At 44.9% G+C, this 21,950-nt stretch overlaps 1 pseudogene; it reads left to right on the top strand.

Annotated features, from left to right (window-relative positions):
• Positions 1 to 6,192: 6,192 nt before the first annotated feature.
• The window catches only part of LOC123383062, a 33,633-nt pseudogene continuing 17,875 nt past the window's right edge, over positions 6,193 to 21,950 (top strand).

Raw genomic sequence — 21,950 nt, 5'->3', positions numbered from 1 at the left:
CCTAAATTGAACTTACTTGGTCATAATGCATTATTTAAAAAATACTTAATTTAGAATTTTTGCATCTATGCTCGTAAGTGTGATCCGGACCTTCATTTTGAAGCCCCCTGAATGACAGGCTAAGGGCTTCTTAGCTGAGGAAGGCTGAGGAACAATGAAGGTTTGATCAATATTTTTACCACCTTTGAAAATCTTACTGTAACCAGTCCAGCGATGAGACTTTCTCTTCAGTTAATTGTCGGGGTCTCTTCTTTGCCCTCTACTGCTGAACATATCTGACTCCGTCTTATTCTAGACAGTATTGTTTAATGACTATTGTGGTTGCAAAACCTCTCCTTTTCCCTTTGTGTTAGAAAGGATGCATTCCATATTGACTTGCAAACATTTTAATTGGATAGCAATCTATTTTAGGCAACTATTATTTCTGTCATGCTTTCATGCCACGTGTTTTTGCATAAGCACGGCTTGCCAAGAAGGTGTGTGGAGTTATGGGGATAACAACTCTATTGGGAAAGAAGGTGACTCCCAAAGGCCCCTCAATGGGCTGTCACAGGAGTAACATAATATCTGAGTGTGGGCAGGGTGACCATACGTGCCAATTTTTTCAGGACCATCCACAGTTTTAGGTATTCTGTTCCAGTATCAAACCACGTGTCAGTGGGGCATGTGCCTTGTTTTCCTAAAAATAAGGTCATCGTAGGCAAAGGAAAAAGCAGATAAAAGGTGTCAGGTGTGCCAGAATGCCTAAAAATTCCTGGCCATTCCTAAAAATAATCCTCCAGTGGCCACAGCCTCAGAGGCCAACTGTTGTTTATTTATTTATTTATTTTTGGGACAGAGAGAGACAGAGCATGAACGGGGGAGGGGCAGAGAGAGAGGGAGACACAGAATCGGAAACAGGCTCCAGGCTCCGAGCCATCAGCCCAGAGCCCGACGCGGGGCTCGAACTCCCGGACCGCGAGATCGTGACCTGGCTGAAGTCGGACGCTCAACCGACTGCGCCACCCAGGCGCCCCAACTGTTGTTTTTAAGATGACACTAGGCAAGGTGAAGGAAGCGGCCGATGTTCTGAGAACGTGTCTAACTCCTTGGGTTCCTGACTCCCGGACTTTGGGAATGGGTCTTGATGGCTGTGGCTGACTGCTGGTTGTCCCGCTGTCCCTTCTCCCCTTCTTTCCACAGTGACAAGGATAAACTGAGTACATGATCACCCAATGACGACATTTTCCTTATGACTAAGCGGTCATGTGACGAAGTTCCTCCCGTGAGCCTGTGCACAGAAGTCATGTGTGCCATTTCCAGGTCTTTCCCTTAAACAATGAGGTATACACACTCTTAATGGCACATTTTCTACCTTCCCAGAAGTGGCAGATGGAGGTGAAAAAGAAAGACCACAGATCACACGTCGGCCCCTCACCATCCTGTCACGGAGGCGTTAAGTTATACCTGATCGAGGCTTTCTTAACCACAGGGGACAGTCACACTCTGCCAGGTGGAGGCCGGGGGCCATTTTAACTCTCTTCTATGTTTGGGGACATGCCCCCGGTAGGCACCCTGGTGGGGGACAGGCTCCACTTCCTAATAAGGAAGCCCTAAAGGCCTGTTCCTTCCCACGAGAGACCAGAGCTTAGCCCACAGATGTTCCTGCTGGCTCTGAAGGTGGAGATCTGGAAGACCAGGGGCAGTCTAATATAGTTAGAGAGATGCAGAATAATTACATAGTAGTTAAACATGTATTAGTTCAAAACACAAAGAACGGCGGAGAAATTAAGTAGTACCGTGTAACAGATAGAATCAGACATAATGAAATAACGTTAAAGGGAGAAACCTGAATTATAAACACAAGGGAAAATTCTAGTATCAAGCTAACTAGATTATTACAAAACATTTTAAGAATTCCAGCGGGGTTCCTGCTTCTCTGCAAGGCAGATTAAACAACACATTTTTAACTTTAATTATAGCAAGAAAACCTAAGTGTTGGTTAAAGCTTAAAGGGTAGACTCCCTGGGTTGGTGTGTTAGTAAAAATCTCCAAGGGGAAATTACACTCAAAAGCGCAAGTTGAAAGATACAAGTAAATAAAATACGTTTACAAATCAGTGAAACAAATTAAAAAATAAGTAAATAAACGGTCCTCTTCAACAATGGTGCTGGAACAGCTGGACATCCACATGTAAAAGAAATGAGTTTAGACACAGAGATTACACCCTTCACAAAAATCAACTCCAAATGAATCACCGACAGAGATGTGAAACACAAAAGTACAAAACTCCCAGAAGAGAACATGGGAGAAAACCTATATGAACTTGGGTTTGGTGATGACTTTTTCAGCCCAACACCAAAGGCACATTCTAGAAAGAAATAATCGGCAAGCTGGATTTCACTGGAATTAAACGCTTGTGCTCTGTGGAAGACACCGTCGAGAGAACCATCAGACGAGCGATGGAGGGGGAGAAAATACCTGCAAAAGAATGTCTCGCAGAGGACTGTGATCCAACGTACACAAAGAGCTCTTGAAACTCAACAATATGAAAACAAACAACTTGACTGAAAAAGTGGGCCGAAGACCATAACAGACACCTCACCGGAGAAAATATGTGGACGACACCTAAGCACGTGAAAAGATGCCCCACATCATATGTATCGGGGAAATACATATTAAAACATTGAGAGGACACGACACTCCTACTAGAATGATGGAAGTCCGGCACACCGACCACACCGCAGGCTGGGGGGGCGGGGGGGGATGTACAGTAACAGCCCTCATTCGTTGCTGTGGGGAATAGAAAATAGTACAAGCCACTTTAGAAGGTGGTTTGACGGTCTCCTACAAAACTGAACATACCCTTATCTTGTGATCCGGCCACCATGTTCCTTGGTGTTGACCCAAAGGAGTTGAAAACGTATTTCTGCACCGAAACCTGCGCACAATGTTCGCAGCCGTTCTATTCGTGGTCGCCAAAACTCGCGGCCAAGGTGTCTGTCAGTGGGTGAATGGAGAAGTAACTGTGGTTCCAGCACATCGGTTGGCACCAGCCACATTGCAAGTGTCCAACGGCCACCCGAGGCAGGTGGCTTCCTATTGGACAGAGCAGATTAGAGCAAGGAGAGGTTGGAGAAGCCTGCGCTGACATTGTTGAAATGTCACCTCCTACCCTCACATGGGTATCTCCAGAAGCTCACACGCGGCCCAGGAAGACAGTGTGGCTGTGGGAGGGGGATGGCAGGTGGGCAGGGGGTGAGCGGCGGAGGTGGGGTGCTCAGGCACTTGGCCCTGACCCTGTGCTTTGACCGCTTACCCCATGTTACCAGGGAGTCTGGCAGGCTGCTTGGGTGTGCCGATTCTCCAGGGCAGGTACAGATGCGCACAGAAACAAGCAAGGGGTCAACCAGAAGCTGTGCTTCTGGGTGGTCCCATCTTAGCCAGGACTGGGGCACTGTGCTGGGCCAGGGCCCATCCGCAGGGTTCCTGTGGGTTTCCTGTGCCTCTAGGTGTTGTCGCATCACCCCCAAACATAAACACCCTCCTGCTATTCTCTCTCCATTCCAAAAAAGTGCCCTTACAGCGTCTCTGCACCCATCAGCCTACAGCATAATTGCCCTATTATAAAGGCGGGCCTTGTTTCGGAACCAGCCTTCAAAGGTCTCCAAGGCTCCCCACCGAGTACTGTGAGCTTCTTCCCCCTTTTTACTGGAGGGGAAGCGGTCCGAGAAGCCAGCGGCTGCCTATAAAACTGTGAATCAGGCAGGAAGCCAGTGCCTCGCCCACCCTATTAGCATGACAGTGGTAAACTGGGGAATCCTTCCTTGAAGACAAAGTCACCTGTCACATTCCACCTTGGAGAATGTTTCACCCTCTCCCAGCCCATCCTTGGAACCACCTTTCAACCGTAGACCTGAAAGGGACGTATATATATACACGGGAGGATGGCGAATGAGATCTAACTTTTTTCTTAATGAATCACACTATGGTTATGGCTAACAATTTTTAAATTAGGCTTTAACAAGATCATTCTTGTGTCTTTTCTAGCTGTCCCTTCTGTTGCCTGGTCCTTGTTTGCTCAAGTCTCCCTTTTTCAAAATTTCCAGTTTCCATTGGCCAAGGTCTGAGAAGTCAGACAGCTATGTCTTGTAGAAATGTGTACGAACGAAGAGTAAGTCACGAAGAATGATCGAAGGTCCTCTCAGGATTTACTCAAGTGTTAGGGCTGGTCAACTATTTGAACTGCTCAGAGATTTTTTTTTTTTTTTTGAATGTGATTTTTTTCTGAAGGTCCGTTTATCTACAGATAATTGACGAGTGCCTTTATTTGCTTGTAAACATTACTTTTCTAGGTTATACCAAGTTTCTCTGCCCTTTATTTTATACAGTCTTTTAGGATATCGGAGAAAATTGTTCCAGCTTAGGATTCAAGCTTAGGAAACTTCCGGGAGAACACACAAAGCTGGTATTATTGGCTGTATCAAATGTTCTCATTTTTCACTAACCTCTGGGCACATTTACAAATATTCTTAAAGAAAGCATTCATAGCTTATTATCTACCAAAGGAAAAATGGAAACCAAACCTGCTCTCACTCACACCTACCTTTTAAAAATATATTCATACAGTTGCTTACTATGAAAATGGAAAGGAATGATCGCAGCCAGCTGGCAACAGAAGACGTTGCTTTGGAGTCTGGTGTAATGGTTATTTTGATGGGATCAAAGGTCCCTCTGTTTTCTTATCCATGGGAGCATTTCTCCTTCGCTCCTAACTCTATAAGATCCTGAATTCTGTGAGATCTTGAAACCTACATCTCATTCTCAGTAGAGGGAGGAGTGTCAACGCTCCAAATTCTATCTGCAGACGAGGGCAGAACAAAAAGCTTCCGTGGGAAAGAGATTCCAGGTGCAGAGCTGGTGGCGAGCGGACAGTGGGGCAGGGGCAGAAGGTTTACTAAAGCTTACCTTCATGGAAACTAAAAGTGAAACAGATGATCCCAACACCCCCAAGAAGTGTTGCTGCTACAAACTGGGATGGAGAAAGGGGTGTGACTTTGTAGGCTTCCTAATCGGGAATCTCACCAATGAACCGTCAAAAGGGGTTGCATCAGAGCGACCCGGGAGGCGGGCTGCTTCTACTGAGGGCAAAGAAGCCTGCACAGGAAAGCCCGCGTTGGCCAAGAGGCCCTTTTAATCATACAGAGCACAAGCGCCTCAGACCTGGGGAAACAGCTGAGAGCTCATAGCAATGTTTACTCAACAGATAAGCCATGCAGAAGCTACACCTCTCCAGGAAGTCTGTGATGGCAGGGGTTAAGCCACAGGCGAGGAAGCAGGTGTCACGAGGTACAGCCCTGCTCCGTTTCTGACTCATCTTCTGACTCTGTTCTTCTGGCTTCACTATGCCTCAGCTTCCCCGCCTGTCCAATGGGAGGAGGACAGGGTGAGATTGTTTGGTGAATCCCTGAGATCGTTGGTGAGATGTTCTTCAAAAGGGCGAGGCAGTATCCTTATCCCTTAGCTCTTCGCTATGGGGTTGCTATAAATAGGGTCTGGAAGAGGATGGCAGTGTCACATACCTGTTTACAATAATAAATGGGGCATAGAAGGATGCCGAGCAAAGCTTGTCAGAATCCTTTGGTAAGACGTGCATTCAAGAGAGCTGAGACTCGGCCTTCCCGAGGACCAAAGAGCCCCGTGTGTTCAATTGCCGCCACGATCGTCCTTCCTCCCGGAGCACTGCTTCTCAGTGTGACCTGCGTGGCAGCCGTAGATTAGGCTGTGTTCTGGGTGATCTAAGAGACTGACCCAAAATATAATTTATACTGAAGTGGCACGCGTGTAGGTGTGCACACGTGTGTGCGCGCGCACACAGGCGCTTTCTTGCCAACTCAGACTCTGCCTTTGAAAGTACAAGAAGGGGGCGCCTGGGTGGCGCAGTCGGTTGAGCGTCCGATTTCAGCCAGGTCACGATCTCGCGGTCCGTGAGTTCAAGCCCCGCATCAGGCTCTGGGCTGATGGCTCGGAGCCTGGAGCCTGCTTCCGATTCTGTGTCTCCCTCTCTCTCTGCCCCTCCCCCATTCATGCTCTGTCTCTCTCTGTCCCAAAAATAAATAAAAAACGTTGAAAAAAAAATTTAAAAAAAAAAAAAAGAAAGTACAAGAAGGAAGTGGCAAAACGGACGCCTACCGCCATTAAGTCAGTTCTAAGATGGCGTGTGCCCGCGCGTTAATAAACCTGCTGGTGGCCAGCAGAAGGGTGAGCAAGGTTCCTGAGCCTTTGGCTCTCATAGACTACAGTGGAAGACACCCGGCACGGGGACTATGGCGTATTCTGAAAGGATGGGTCCGGGAATCACACTACCATTGGGAGAGAGCACAGGAGCAAGAAGGTTGCTGGGTGTAGACTTTCCCACCAGCCAGTAAGAGACAGCTAGAGCCTAGTTCAGGGATAAGCACCGAAATGTGGGGGGTGACCATTGTCCGTTATCACAGGACACTTTGGTAGCCATATATGGGACTTACTGATGGCATAGCCAACTGCCCAGCTTTGCCCAAGGGCAATGCTAAGGTTTCTAATCCACTTTCATATGGAAGGCAGAATTAAGGGACAGGAAGACACTTCTTACAAAAAGATGTCATCATTGGCGGAAGCGTAGGAGACCCAGCGGAACGCGCTCGCCTCCTTCCCCTCTCTCCCCATTGCTCTCCAGCCCCTTCCCTGATTATTCCCGCTGGTCTAGGTGATTGATTTTATTATTTCAGGCACCTGGCACAGAGTAGTTGTTCAGCTTACATTCAGTCAATGAGTGAAGAAAAGCATCTTCATTTTCAGAAATACCCCGTGGAGCAGCCTGGTAAAGGATGTTGGGGTAAGAGCGGGGCGGGCGAGCAGGAGGAAGGCAGTGGGGAGAGACTCTGCGGAGCGTTGATCCCTTTCCTTCCTGGCCTTCTTTCATCGGCCTCGCTGCGCTGCTGCCTCCCCTGCCAAGAACCTCTGACCCCATGGGAAATGGACATGGGTGCCACCTTAGTAGGGAATTTTTCTGAACTCTGTTGCCCTAGAGGGCCCAGGGCTAGATTTCCCAAGTTGTTCCGTGTCTCCCGAGAGTAACAGGGGCACCCAGGCTCATGTCAGACAGGAATTAACAGTGCGATGATGGGCAGGATTCCCAAATCCCTGGGGAATCCCAAGTGAACTTTCCAGACAGGGTAGTGAGGCCGTATGGAGCGTGTTAGCGGTTACATCAGTTAAGAATAAGAAAAAGAGGGGCACCTGGATGGCTCAGGTGGTTGAGTGTCCCCGAATCTTGGTTTCAGCTCAGGTCAAGGTCATGATCTCACAGTTATGTGGGTTCCAGACTCCTGTCCCATGTTGGACTCCGCACTGATTGCCTGCTTGGGATTCTCCCTGTCTCTCTGCCCCTCCCCCGCTCTTACTCTGTGTCTCTCTGAAAATAAATAAACTCTAAAAAAAAGAATAAATGGGGTGCCTGGGTGGCTCAGTCGGTCAAGCGTCTGACTTCGGCTCAGGTCATGATCTCGTGGTTTGTGAGTTCGAGCCCCATGTCAGGCTCTGTGCTGACAACTCAGAGCCTGGATCCTGCTTCATATTCTGTGACTCCCTCTCTCTCTCTCTCTCTCTCTCTCTCTCTCTCTCTCTCTGCCCTTCCCCCACTCATGCTCTGTCTCTCTCTGTCTCTCAAAAAATAAGCGTTAAAAAAATGTTTTTTAATTGAAAAAAGAATAAGAAAGAGAAAAGGTTTCGTGCCTTCACTTTCTCCTTCTCCTACGCTCTTGCTTTATGTAGATCCAAGTCTCTGATCTATGTCATTTTCTTTCTCTAAAAAACTTCTTTTAACATTTCTTGCAAGGCAGGTCTACTGGCAACAAATTCCTTCCATTTTTGTTTGTCCAGGAAAGCATTTTTCCTTCACTTCTCAGGGATAATTTCACAGGGTACAGAATTATGGGGTTTTTTTCTTTCAACATTTTAAATATTTTACTTTGTTCCCTTCTTTGCATGGTTTCTGAGGAGATGTCAGATATAATTCTTATCTTTTCCCCCTCTGGATTTTTTCAGGATTTTTAAAAATCTTTGATTTTCTCTAGTTGGAAAATGATATGCCAAGGTGTGTGTGTGTGTGTGTGTGTGTGTGTGTGTGTGTGTGTATTTTTTTTTTTTTCTATTTATTCTTCTTGGTGTTCTCTGAGCTTTTTGGATCTGTGGTTTGGTGTCTACCATTAAATTTGGGGGAAATTCTCAGTGATTATTGTTTCAAAGATCTCTTCTGTTCCTTCTTCTCTTCTATTTCTGATATTTCCATTATGCATATGTTACATCTTCTGTACTTGTCCCCAGAGTTCTCAGATAGTCTGTTCTGGTGTTTTCTTTCTTCCTTCCTTCCTTCCTTCCTTCCTTCCTTCCTTCCTTCCTTCCTTCTTTCTTTCTTTCTTTCTTTCTTTCTTTCTTTCTTTCTTTCTTTCTTTCTTTCTTTCTTTTCTTCCCTCCCAGTCTTTTTTCTGCTTGCCTTTGAGTTTGGAAGGTTTCCATTGAGATGTCCTCAAGCTGAGATAGTCTTTCTTCAGTCATGGCCAATCTACTAATAACTTCATCAGAGACATTCTTCATTTCTGTCAAGTGTTTTTGTTTTGTTGCCCATTAAAGTGTTTCAGATCTCTAGCACTTAAAAAGACTCTTGTTAGAATTTCCCTCTCTCTCTCTGCTTACATTACCCATCTGTTCTTGCAGTGCCGACTACTTTATCCATTAGAGCCCTCAACATATTAATGATAGTCGTTTTAAATTCCCAGTTCTGATAATTCCAACATCTCTGCCATAACTGAGTCTGGTTCTTATGCCTGATCTTTCTCTTCAAACTGTGTTTTTGTCTTTTACTATGCCTTGTACATTTTTCTTGGTAGCCAGACATGATGTTCTGGCTAAAGGAACTGCTATAAATTGGCTTTAGGGATGTGGTGGGTGTATGGGGAGGAGTAGCAGTCTGTAGTCCTGTGATTAGGTCTTGGTCTTTTAGTGAGCCTGTGCCCAGGAACTGTGGGCTTCACAGGTGCATCTCAGTGCTCCCCCCACTTTAGGGGGGCAGGATGGCTGCAGGGGGCTGCAGGTGGGTATTTCTCTTCTCTCAGGTCAGTCAAGGTCTGATAAAGCCCTAGCGAGCGAGGTTCTGGTTAAACAGTTTCTCTTTGAGAACAGTTTGTAAGAAGAACAGAATGCTCTGAAGTATTTTAAATGGTTCCTTTTCCTCTTCCCCTGCCAGAGCATGAGGGATTTTTCCTCCAGTTTTTGCTGTGAGAATCCGATAGAGCTCCAAGAAGTAAACTCACAAAAACTCACGAAAGTGTGGGAGTCCCCGGTGACTGGTTCCCCCTGGAGTTTTTAACTCTCAGTGTTGTGCACACTGAGCCTACAGCGATGCCTCAATTGTGGCTCAGGTTTCCCTCCCTTGTCACTGTTCCCCCTGGTTCCACGGAGGTTTCTGCTGCAGGGAATCGTGATTCTCTGTATTCGCCTGTCACTCCCTCCAATTTGGGGGGGGGGAGGGGGCAGCAGCTTGTCCTGTGACCTCACTTCTCTTCTGGATCTAAAAAGAGTTGCTAATGTTTCAGTTTGTTCAGCTTTTTCCTTGTTGCTTGGTTGGCGTGGTAGCTTCTCAGCTTCTTACACGCTAGACCAGAAACCGGAAGTTCCGAACATCCAAATGTTTTGCAATGTCAGAAGACACCCAATATGTATTGAGCTTTTGCCCAAAGTCAGATGCTTTACCCGATTCCTTTTCCGTTTACTCCATTTGACAGTCCTATAGGGAAGGCATGGTTCTTCCCATTTTGCAGACGGGAAGCTAAGACTTGGAGGAGGGAGGCGGCTGGCCCAGCCGCACGTATTCCTCACCCGCTCTACTTCCCAGGTGAGTCCAGCTGCGTCCTCATGCTGCACATAAAGGAAGAGTCAAGGGCAAAAATGACATGTGCATCAAAACCCATGTTCCATGTTTACAAAACCAGCTAAGGCTATAGTATTTATGGATAAAGGACCCTTTGTGTGATTTTATACTAAAGATACTAGTAGTAATAAAGCCCTCAGGTATCGAGTTTCTAGCATACTACGAGACGTAGACTGGGCATTTAATACCTTCTTCCCGAATAAATGGATGAATGAGTCCTCCATGGCATGTATTATATAGAAGGAATTCTATCACGGGGTCTGGCACTGTGCTAAGTGCTTTGCATTCCTGATCTCATGTAATCCTTTCAACAATGTGAGGGAGGCGCAATTATTTTTCCCACTTTTACTGTTGAGGAACCAGAGACTTAGAAAAAGTAAATAACTTGCTCAAGGTCACATAACTAGTAACGGTCAAGGTGGGGCTCGGCCCAGGCCTGCCACGCTGCACAGTTCATGCTCTCGGCCTGGCCCTGCCTGCCTCCTCCTTCCCCACACCCGGCTGGAGTCAGCAGGCCTCGCTGGTGATGCTCCCACTGAGTGCCTCACGTCCACTGCCATGCACAGGCCCTTACCTCCCCTTTATGCCTTCTCTCACCATGCAAGCTGCCCCCAGACTTCAGTCGGGACCCCACAGAACCAGCTAGGCTAGGCAGAGGACGAGCCCAAGAGCTGCTGCCTACACGGACTCGGAGTGTGGCCCAGACAAGCATGGCGATGAAGAGGGGCTTAAGGTCCCTTCCCGGGGAGGGACATGATCCCTGCTTCTCCTTCCTAGCCCAGAACGTCAGAAAGACAGAGCACAGGGTGAAAGGGTCAAGCTCCAGAGACCTGAGGTAGTAGTCATCTTGACCATTTGCTGGCTGTGTCCTCCTAGAAAAGACCCCTAATCTCACGAAGACTCCATTTCCTCCTCTGGAGCACAATTATCCCAGTAGGAATAACAATTTCTATCCCATGGGGCTATTGTGCTAACTCAGTGAGGGCAGGCATAGGAAGAAGGTACTTAGTTAACTGTGAAGCACCTGCTGGTGACTCAGTGCCCAGAGCGCGGGGCATGGGCCTTTTCTACTCCACTTTTGCCTGTGAAGGAGAAGGGAGTGCCCCTCATAAATCAAAGATGTCCCAGGAGCTGGTGTTCTGCCTGGGTCTGATTTCTGACCCCGGTGGTTAAAACGGTAGGCAGTTCTATCTCTCTCTCTGTCAAAAATAAACAAACATCAAAAAAAAATTAAAACAAAAACAAAAACAAAAACAAAACAGTAGGCAGTGAAAGAGTGACACCTTTCTGGGCTCTTCTGGCTGTGGTCACCCCCGCAGAGGAGTGGGGTTTGCAGTCTATGTGAGGTCCCTACGTGTTTAGAGACCTAAGAACATTCAGCCTCTCTTTTCTCCCCCTGGATAATCTTGGACATCTCTCTCTCTCTCTACTTCCTGACAGGCCTACAAGTTTCCCTCCTCCCTTGGAGGGAAGGCAGTGCCGTGTGGAGGGACGTTGGGTCTTTTTCTCCCTCAGGATCCTAGCAATCATGTCAAAATCCTCTGTTGCACCTGCTACCCCCTGGGACAGCCGAGGGTCTGCTGGGAGCAGCAGTGGGTTAGTAATAATCGGCTCACCCCTTAACCTAAGAGGCACGGAAACACCACACAAACACACGCACGCACGCGCGCGCGCGTTAGCTAGTCATCTCGTCATCTTCCTGGACCTCACTCTCCACAAACTGTTGCTCAGATAGTATGGGCATCAGGGGCTTCTTGGGGACCACAGCCTTCTGTTCTGAACTGAGCAGTTTAACGTAAAACTTACGGCTCAGGATAGAGATAGTGCTGTGTCCAATACAGAGCTCCTCGTGGCCCTCCCCACAGGGCTTGCTCTTTCGAGAAAGCATGTCCTTATTTCCTCTTGTTAAGAGGTAGGATCGGCCAGCGACATCCCTTGATGTTAAAAAGTAGCTCTCAGGACAAACATTCTATTGGATCCCTGCATAGTAACCCAGCATCTCTCTAAAATCTTAATCCAAAGACCACTGCCAAATATCCCGACAGTAAATCAGAATTTATGATCACGTTTATAATAAAATGTGTGTGCGCGTATGTGTGTGCAAACCACAGCTACAACAGTTACAGCAGGATTCCTTTTTTTTTTTTAAGTTTACTTACTTATTTTGAGAGAGAAAGAGAAAGAGAGAGGGAGAGAACGTGAGAGGGGAGGGGCAGAGAGACAGGGAGAGAGAGAAAACCCCAGGCAGGCTCCGTGTTGCGTCCATGCTCCTACAAACCATGAGATCATGACAGGAGCTGAAATCAAGAGTCAGACACTCAACCAGATGAGCCACCCAGGTGCCCCTCTGGCAAGATTCTTTGTTGCCTTCCCCTGTCAGTGTCAGTGACTGAATCTCCTATACCATTTCTGGACAAAACTTGAATAAAACGAAATTGTAGCACCTGTTCAGTATAAGTACTTCTTTATTTCTACTTTTAGGCAATAATAGTTCTCCTATTATGAGGAATTTGAATATGGCAGATTAAGCTGTATATCAATACCCAAAGTAAGAGACCCAAATTTATCTTTATCATCTGATCAAAAAGATTTTGCATTCACAGCTGGCAAAACACTACACTAATACCATAAACCCTCAACTCAGACATCTGGATATTAATACTTGATTGTGGTGGGAGAGAGAGACTGGCTCAGAAGAGAGGCTTGGGAGAAGAGAGGATCTTACCAACAAATACACTCCTTTGAAATACTCGCTAAGAGTACTAATATTTTTGCAACTTTAAGATTGTTACCTTATTTCAAGATTCATCAACATCACAGAATTTACATCTAGATGGCCCATGAGAGATCATCTAAATGGGTCCTAATTTCACAAATGAGCGAACTAGGATTGTATCAGCACTAAATTAGAAAAAAATTTCAAGAAGAAAAGGCTTGGGTTTATACTTGCTTTTAATGACACTCTGAGCACTGTTTATTCATTCAGCTAAAATTGAGCATCTTCCATGTGTAGACACAGTGCTAGGCATCCAAGATGCTAGGAAAAGACGTGATCCCTGCTTGCAAGGAACTGAGATATACTATAAGGTAGGTATTACTATCCCCATTTTACAGATGGGAAAACTGAGGTTCGGAGAGGTTAAGTCCAAATCATATGAATAGTAACAAGAAAGCAGGAATTCAACACATGCCTATCAGATTGCATTCGTTTTTTCTTGCTACATAACAAATGACCCCAAACTTAGTGGCTTAGAACAATGCACATTGATTATCTCACAGTTTCTGTAGGTCAGAAGTTTGGGCACAGATTTGCTGCCTTTTCTGCTCAGGGTCTTACAAGGCTGATATCAAGATGTCAGTCAGGACTGCAGTCTCTGGTGAGGCCCGGGGTCCTCTTCCAAGCTCCCTGGTTGGCAGAATTCAGTGCATTATGGTTGTAGAACTGAGGCCTTCAGTTCCTGGGGCCTTCCCCTGGGACCTTCGGTTCCTGGGGTCTTCGGTTCCCTGCCTCGTCATCCCCTTCACAACATAGCACGTTACTTCTTCATGGCCAACCGAGAGATCTACGCTGTTTCAAATCTCTCCTCCAGAAAAGGCCTGGATTTTCTTTTGAGGTGTTCACCTGATTAGGTCAGACCCACTCAGGACAATCTTTCTTTCAATGAACTCCAAGCCAATCTTTTTTAAAAAATGGTTATTTTTTTTTTATCATGATAAGTGTACTCTTTAACCTCCATCACCAACTCACCCATGTGGCCACCCACTTCCCCTCTGATAACCATCAGCTTGTTCTCTCTAGTTAAGAGTCTATTCCATGGTTTCTCTCTCTCTCTCTCTCTCTTTTCTCCTCTTTGCTTGTTTTGTTTCTTAAATTCCACATATGAGTGAAATCATATGGTATTTGTCTTTCTCTGACTTATTTCACTTAGTGTTATACTCCGTGGCTGTACTCGTATTGTTGCAAATGCCAGGATTTCATTCTTTTTTATGACTGAATAATATTCCATTATATATTATATAATATTCCATGATAATTGCATTATATTTATCCATTCATCTGTTGATGGATACTTGGCTGCTTCCATAGTTTGGCTATTGTAAATAATGCTGCTTTAAACACAGGGTTGCATGTGTCCTTTTGAGTTAGTGTTCTATTTTTAGTTTTTTGAGGAACCTCCATGCTGTTTTCCACAGTGGCTGCACCAGTTTGCATTCCCACCAACATTACAGGAGGGTTCCTTTTTCTCTACATCCTTGCCAACACCTGTTATTTCTTGTGTTGTTGATTTTTTTTCTTTTTTAAAAAGGTTATTTACGTATTTTGAGAGAGAAAGAGAGAGAGCCCTAGTGGGGGAGAGGCAGAGAGAGAGGGAGAGAGAGAAACCCAAGCAGGCTCCATGCTGTCAGTTCAGAGCCCGACACAGGCTCAGTCTCACAAACCATGAGATCATGACCTGAACGAAACCAAGAGTTGGACATTCAACCACCTGAGCCACCAGGCACCCCTCTTGTGTTGTTTGATTTTAGCCATTCTGACAGGTGTGAGGTGATACCTCACTGTAGTCTTGATTTGCATTTCTCTGATGATGAGTGATATCAAGCATCTTTTAATGGGTTTGTTGACCATCCGTATGTCTCCTTTGGAAAAAAGTCTGTTCCTGTCTTCTGCCCACTTTTAAAATTGGATTATTTGGTTTTTGGGTATTGAGTTGTATCAATTCTTTATACATTTTGTCATTTGCAAATATCTTCTCCCATTTCGTAGGTTGCCTTTTAGTTTTGTTGATTGTTTCTTTCACTGTACAGAAGATTTGTGTTTTGTTGTAGTCTCAATAGTTTATTTTTGCTTCTATTTCCCTTGCCTCAGGAGACATATCTAGAAAAAAGTTTCTATCACCAGTGTCAGAGAAATTACTGCCCGAGTTCTCTTGTAGGATTTTTATGGTTTCAGGGCTCACATTTAGGTCTTTAATCCATTTTGAGTTTCTTTTTGCATATGGTGAAAGAAAGTGGTCCAGTTTCATTCTTTTGCATGTAGCTGTCCAGTTTCCCAACACCATTTGTTGAAGAGACTGTCTTTTTCCCATTGGATATTCTTCACTCCTTTGTTGAAGATTAATTGACCATAGGGCTGTGGGTTTCCTTCTGAGTTTTCTGTTCTGTTCCACTGATTTATGTGTCTATTTTTATGCCAGTTCCATACTGTTTTGATTACTACAGTTTTGTAACATAACTTGAAGTATGGACTTGTGATATCTCCAGTTTTGTTTTTCTTTTTCATGATTGCTTTGGCTATTCTGGGGTCTTTTGTGGTTCCGTCTACATGTAGGATTGTTTGTTTTAGTTTTGTGAAAAATGTTTTTGGTGTTTCGGTAGTGATTTCTTTAAATGTGTAGATTGCTTTGGGTAGTATTGACATTTTCGCAATATTTGTTCTTCCATCCCATGAGCATGGAATGTCTTTCCATTTCTTTGAGTTGTCTTGACTTTCTCTCATCAGTGTTTTATATTTTTCTGAGTACAGGTCTTTCACCTCTTTGATTAAGTTTATTCCTAAATATTTCATTGGTTTTGGTGCCGTTGTAAATGGGATTGTTTTCTTAATTTCACTCTCTGCTCCTTCATTTTTAGCATATAGGAATGCCACAGATTTCTATACATTGATTGTATATCCTGCAACTTAACTGAGTTCATTTGTCAGTGCTAGTAGTTTTTTTGTGAAGTCTTTAGGATTTTCTGTATATAGTATCATGTCATTTGCAACTAGTGAGAGTTTTACTTCTTTCTTACCATTTTGGATGCCCTTTATTTCTTTTTGCTTTCTAATTGCTGTGGCTAGAACGTCCTGTACTATGTTGAATAAAAGTGGTGAGAGTGGACATCCTTGTCTTGTTCCTGAACTTTGGGGAAAAACTCTCAGTTTTTTTACCATTGGGTATGAGTATGAAGGCTGTCAGTTTTTCATATAAAGTCTTTCTTATGTTGAGATATGTTCCCTGTAGAGCTACTTCGTGGAGGGTTTTGATCATGAGTGGATGTTGTCCATTGTCAAATGCTTTTTCTATATCTATTGAAATGATCATATGGTGTTTATCCCTTCTGTTATTGATGTGACATATCACATTGATTATTTTGAACCACTGTTGCATCTCAGGAGCAAATCCCATTTGATGGTGCTATGTGATTTTTTTTTAATGTATTGTTGGACTCAGTTTGCTAATATTTTGTTGAGGATTTTTGCATCCATATTCATGAGAGATATTGGCCTGTAGTTCTCTTTTTTTATGGTGTCTTATTCTGGTTTTTGGTACCAGGATGATACTGGTGTCATAGAATGAATTTGGAAGTTTTCTTTCCTCTTCTATTCTTTGGAATAGTTTGAAAAGAATATGTATAACCCTTCTTTAAATATTTGTTAGAATTTGCCTGTGAAGCCACCTGATCCTGGACTTTTTTGGGGGGGGGCAGGTGGTGAATGACTGATTCAATTTCATTGCAACAACTGGTCTGTTCAAATTTTCTGTTTCTTCCTGCTTTGGTTTTGGTAGGTTACATATTTCTAGGAAACTCCAAGCTAATCTTAATTACATCTGTAAAACCCCTTCATCTTTGCTGTGTAACCCTGACCTATTTATTCTAGTAAAACCCCATCATATTCTCAAGTCCTGCCCACATTCATGGGGAGGGCACATATACCAAGGGGCAGGAATCTTGGAAGACCATTTTAGAAATCTGTCTCCTATACAGATGTCAATGCCCACATTCTTTAAACTACTCAATTCCTCAGCCCAAAGTTATGGACATTGGTTCTGGGCCTAGGTAGACACACAAAAAATTATATATGGAAGTGCAATGAAAGACATATGCACAAAATAAGAAGAAAAAAAATGGTCTGCTATGCATAGGTGAGATTGGTGGGAGAATATTTAAGGGCAGCTTCAAGAAGTGATGTTTCAACTGGATGTTTGGGGAAAAATAACATGCCTTTGCATTTTTGTCTCCACTGCCTAGCAGAACCTTAAGGCACACAGTAGACTCTTGCTTGATAAATGTTTATTGATGTGAATGACCATGTGTCTTCTAGGCAGAGAAAAGGAAAGAACATTCTAGGTAGATAGGATTTCATGTATAGAGGCCCAAAGATTTGAAGCCACATGTTACGTTCAAGATCAGTGAGAAGTATCAGATTATTATTTTTAAAAAAGATACCACCGTTCCTTTTTATAATGTTTGCCTATTTATTTTTGAGAAACAGAGACAGAGCAGGAGCGGGGGTGGGGCAGAGAGAGAGGGAGACACAGAATCCAAGCAGGCTCCAGGCTCTGAGCTGTCAGCACAGAGGCTTACATGGGGCTTGAACTCATGAGCCAAAGTCAGACACTTAACCTACTGAGCCACCCAGGCGCCCCAAGATCAGATTATTTAAACATGCAAGGCAAGATATGGCAAAAGAAGAAGCAAATGATGTGGCCAGAACATGGAGGGCCTTGAATATTATACTAAGGAGGCAGGACTTTATTTATAAACAAAGGGGAAGACTGGCGAGTTCTATGAAAGTGAAAAGAATGAGATTTGTGTTTGAGAAAGTTACAGCACACTATGAAGGCTGGTTTGGGGTGAGGGTTAGGATGGATGGGAGGGAAGTTAACCCAAGGCTGTAGGAGTTAGTGTTGGGTTGTCTTGTAGTGCAGGTGAGGGAGAAGGAAGAACTACACTAAGACATTGGTTGTGGGATGGACAAGAAGAATGGCTTCCGAAGCTGATTGGGAAGCAGAGTTGACAAAACAGCATGCCTAATGGATTTGAGGAACCAAGGAGTTATGGAGGGTAACCTGAGGCTGACTCCAACTTAGGATGGGGACAAATGACGGGACCCCCAATTGAGCTTGAAGTCTAAGAGAAAGAATAGGTTTGAGGAAGAAGAAGAAGGGTTGGCGGTGGTTGGAAAATGATGGCTGTGGATAACAAGCATATTTGGGGACATGTTGAGTTTGTGGTGCCTATCAAATATCCCAACAGAGAAGTTCAAGTAGAGGCAGTTGAATTCTTAGCTCTGGAACTCAACAGAGCTGGGTAAACATCAGGGTTTCCAGCTCCTACGTGAGCCATCAAGTCCCAGCAATGGATAATCACAGAGGGACAGGGCATAGAGTAAGACAATAGAGAAGCTGAGGAGAAACCCATGAGTCCCCAACTCTGCAATGTCAGGGGCAGAAAACCTGAGCCGAAGCCAAAGACTTGTGAGGCTGTGAGGGGACTGTGGCTCTGGGTATACGTAGTGAGGTCAGAACACAAACAAGAAAGAAAGGAGAGGGCTGCTTCGTTGTCGGAAGAAATTGTGCCCGTGAAAATCCTTGCTGGTGTTTCACTGGCTTGAGCTGTAAAAAATTCAGAGAAGGCAAAACCCACCACACCACGTGTCATTTAAACAAACACACAACTCTAAGTAAATTAGCGGGTAGAACAGATGGTTGCAGATTTCTTTATTGGGTTAGGACATGCTTGTTTTCATTGAGGTCTTTTTTTTTTTGAAGAAGAAGAAGAAGAAGAAGAAAAAAGAACTTTGAGTTAAAATATATTATTCTGCTTTGATCTCCGTAATGAAGAGTTTTGACGCAAGTATTCATCGGCCCTTAATGAAAATTAGTGGTGTTCCTGTTAACTTTCCATGGTTTGTTTGCTCATAACTTGAAGAACAAAAGAGTATCTTTCATAAGATCATCAAGGGTAAACAGAATTTCACAAGAAGAGAAGTCACTGTGGAAAAACAAAATTTTAAAAAGGGACAGATCCATTTCTGTTCAGTTTTACTTTGCTCATGCTCAGTCTCCACCAAGGAACCTGAACAAATATCCCCACTGCTCTGCCCCGCCAAAATTTGGATATGCTTCAGACATATCCAAATAAGGACAATATACTTAATTGAAAATATATATAAAGACAAAATCAACCAAGTGGATGTCAATTCATCACCATCTCAGACCTCGTTATCCAGAGCCGGTGCCCAAGGAGAATGAGTTAGTCAAGGCCCAGCCTTACTGACATGCAGGGATACAAGTGCCAAAAAGTAAGTTTCTCCCCACTTTTTCTTCTGCTTTCTGGAGTCTGATGTCTTGCTGAGTGGCTGGGCAGGTATTCACATTCTTGGTGACTTGGAGGAGGCAGAAGCTTTGGCAAAACAGCAATAACACACACACACACACACACACACACACACACACACACACACGTACACTCATTTTTGTTCTCTACAAATCCCTGAAACAGACTTGTTTACTTCACTTGGAATGACAAACCTTTAATTAAGTTCTAGAATGAGGCTAAGGATGTTTATGTGAAATTATCCTAGTTCTCTGCTAGTTAGCAAGTCGCTATTGTGCCTGGGCTCACAGGGGATGACAAATTGGTGAGACCCTTGAACAATAGGGCCAATGACATGGTCAAGGGACCCAAGGGGGACCCTATGAAGAAAAGTAGCAGCAGTAGAAGCCCGGGATGGAGATGGGAAACTCCAGCGGCTCCGTAGCCCGTGTGAACAGAAAGCTGAGGCCATTAGCCCCTGAATCAGAGCAGAGTGGAACCAAAGAAGAAAGCGCATGGAGCTGGACAGAATAGAAAAAGACAAAGTATTTCCTAAGTGAGAATGGAGAAGCCACATACCCTTCGCCTCTCCTTCCCAGCATGACTGGGGTCTTGCTTCGTTAAGCTCTTTAAGAAGGTGTCCCAATATGGAAATGCTTTCTAGTGTATCCGTTCGTAAGAAAATCTATTTGTCATGCCCACGGAAAATGTATTTGAGTGTCAGCAATAGTGGTTTCTCATGTGGAAGTGACGTAGGTCAGCCTGAGTACTTTTATCTCCTGCTGTGTGGACGTTTGAAGTTAAAGCAGAGGTTAAAACGGGCAACAGAATGAGCACAATCAAACCGGGTCTAAATCCTGGTCTCAACACTTATGGTATGACTTCAGATAGGCGCTTAATATCTCAGACCTCAGTCTTCTCATCTGTATAGTGGGAATAATAATACCCCAGACCCATACATAATCCTGTATCAGCAATTTTGAAACCCAAAGCCGCTGAAAAACAGATTTTTTAATTTTTTTTTTTTGATGTTTATTTATTTTTGACAGAGACAGAGACAGAATGCGAGGGGTTAGGGGCAGAGAGAGAGGGAGACACAGAAGCAGAAGCAGGCTCCAGGCTCTGAGCTGTCAGCACAGAGCCCGACGCGGGGCTCGAACTCACGAGCTGTGAGATCATGACCTGAGCCGAAGTCGGACGCTCAACCGACTGAGCCACCCAGGTGCCCCTGTTTTTTTTTTTTTAATTTTTTTTTAATGTTTATTTATTTTTGACAGAGACAAAACAGATTTTTTTTTTAATTTTTTTTTCAACGTTTAGTTTTTTGGGACAGAGAGAGACAGAGCATGAACGGGGGAGGGGCAGAGAGAGAGGGAGACACAGAATCGGAAACAGGCTCCAGGCTCCGAGCCATCAGCCCAGAGCCTGACACGGGGCTCGAACTCCCGGACCGCGAGATCGTGACCTGGCTGAAGTCGGACGCTTAACCGACTGCGCCACCCAGGTGCCCCGACAAAACAGATTTTTTAAAAAGCTTGCGGGAAATTCATTTGACGGCAAAACCCGATCTGAATTGATGTGACCTCTTGTATGGTTTTTATTTATCCCGTTGAACGTGATTATCCATACGTTTGCTGCAGAAATGTTAGTTTTTCGATGGATGCTGCCCCAGACCGTACGAGTGAGTGTTACGAAAAATGTGTTATACGCAGACTTGCCTCTCCGAAATCTGAACGGTTCTGAATTCTGAAGCACGCCGGGGATCTGGATGGAATCTGGACTGGAGACCTGTTCCTTTGGGATTTGTCGGAAGTACCGAGGGAGAATCACGTGTGTGAGGTGATTGTTACACCGCCTGGCACTTTGTAAACGTTCGGGAAACCGTGTTCCTTCTGGCTGGCACCGTGGAGTTAAGACCAAGAACCTAAAGCCAAGAAAAAAGTTCCAAGTGCACAACATCCAAGAATGACAAGAATAGGGACTGAAAGAAGGTCGGAAAGTGGAAATACTGCCTCCCAAAGTTGGTGCGGCCTGGTGGAAGGAGGCTCAACCTTGGAGCCAGAGAGACCTCAGTCCTGGCTCCAGCCTCCCTAGCGGGGATTGCTGGGTCCCAGTTTCTTCATGTGTAAAATGGGCAAATCATATGCAGCTGAAGGTTTTGTCAAGGCGGTAAAGCACTCCACGTGGGGCCTGGCACGTAGAAGATGCTCGACAAGTGACAGGCAGACGGACACCTGCACACCCCATGTAGGCTGAGTGGCAAGGAAAACCGAGGTCACTGCCAAATACAGTTCTGTCTTGCCCTGAATCGGCCAGGGCCCCCCCGAGGAAAGGTTAAAGCCTTATCCCTCCTGCGAAAGTGAAGCAAAGAGGGCCAGGCAGAAGGGGCTCTCCATCCTTGAAGAGTTGTAAGCCCGCTGTGGAGGGAACTCGGCCTGGGTTCCTTTTTGCCAAGACGAGCTGGTCGCCCCGGGGCCGTCTTTGGGGACCTCTGATTCAACAGGACAGGAATGCACCACATCAGGTTGGGGATTTCAAGGTGATTTGTGGACACACAGGTAGTCAATAAAGCTCATTCACACCCTGAATCCGGGTTTTGGCTGGATTACTAAATCCCGGTTTGACTCTAAGCCTTATAAAAGGAATAATTTTAAAGTGTACTTGGGAGAAAAGAGGTTTTTTTTTTTTTCTGTCAAAGTGAATCCTTTCATGAAGGAAACCATCCGCCCAAATTATTACCTTGTCCTCATATGCCCCAGTCAGCATACAAAAAGCAAACAGATACTCGTTATAGCGAGTGGCCTTGAGATTACCCCCAGCCAATGGCTGGTTTCCTATAGTCAGAGACCTTGACCTGCGTAATCACGTTTCTTTCAGACCTGAGCCACGGGACTTGAGAAATGTCAGGTGTGAAACACCCTCA

Source organism: Felis catus, chromosome F2 (assembly GCF_018350175.1).
Source record: "Felis catus isolate Fca126 chromosome F2, F.catus_Fca126_mat1.0, whole genome shotgun sequence".
Taxonomy (NCBI): Eukaryota; Metazoa; Chordata; class Mammalia; order Carnivora; family Felidae; genus Felis; species Felis catus.
The sequence above is the reverse complement of the archived record's forward strand: the minus strand, read 5'-3'. Positions and strand labels throughout refer to the sequence as shown.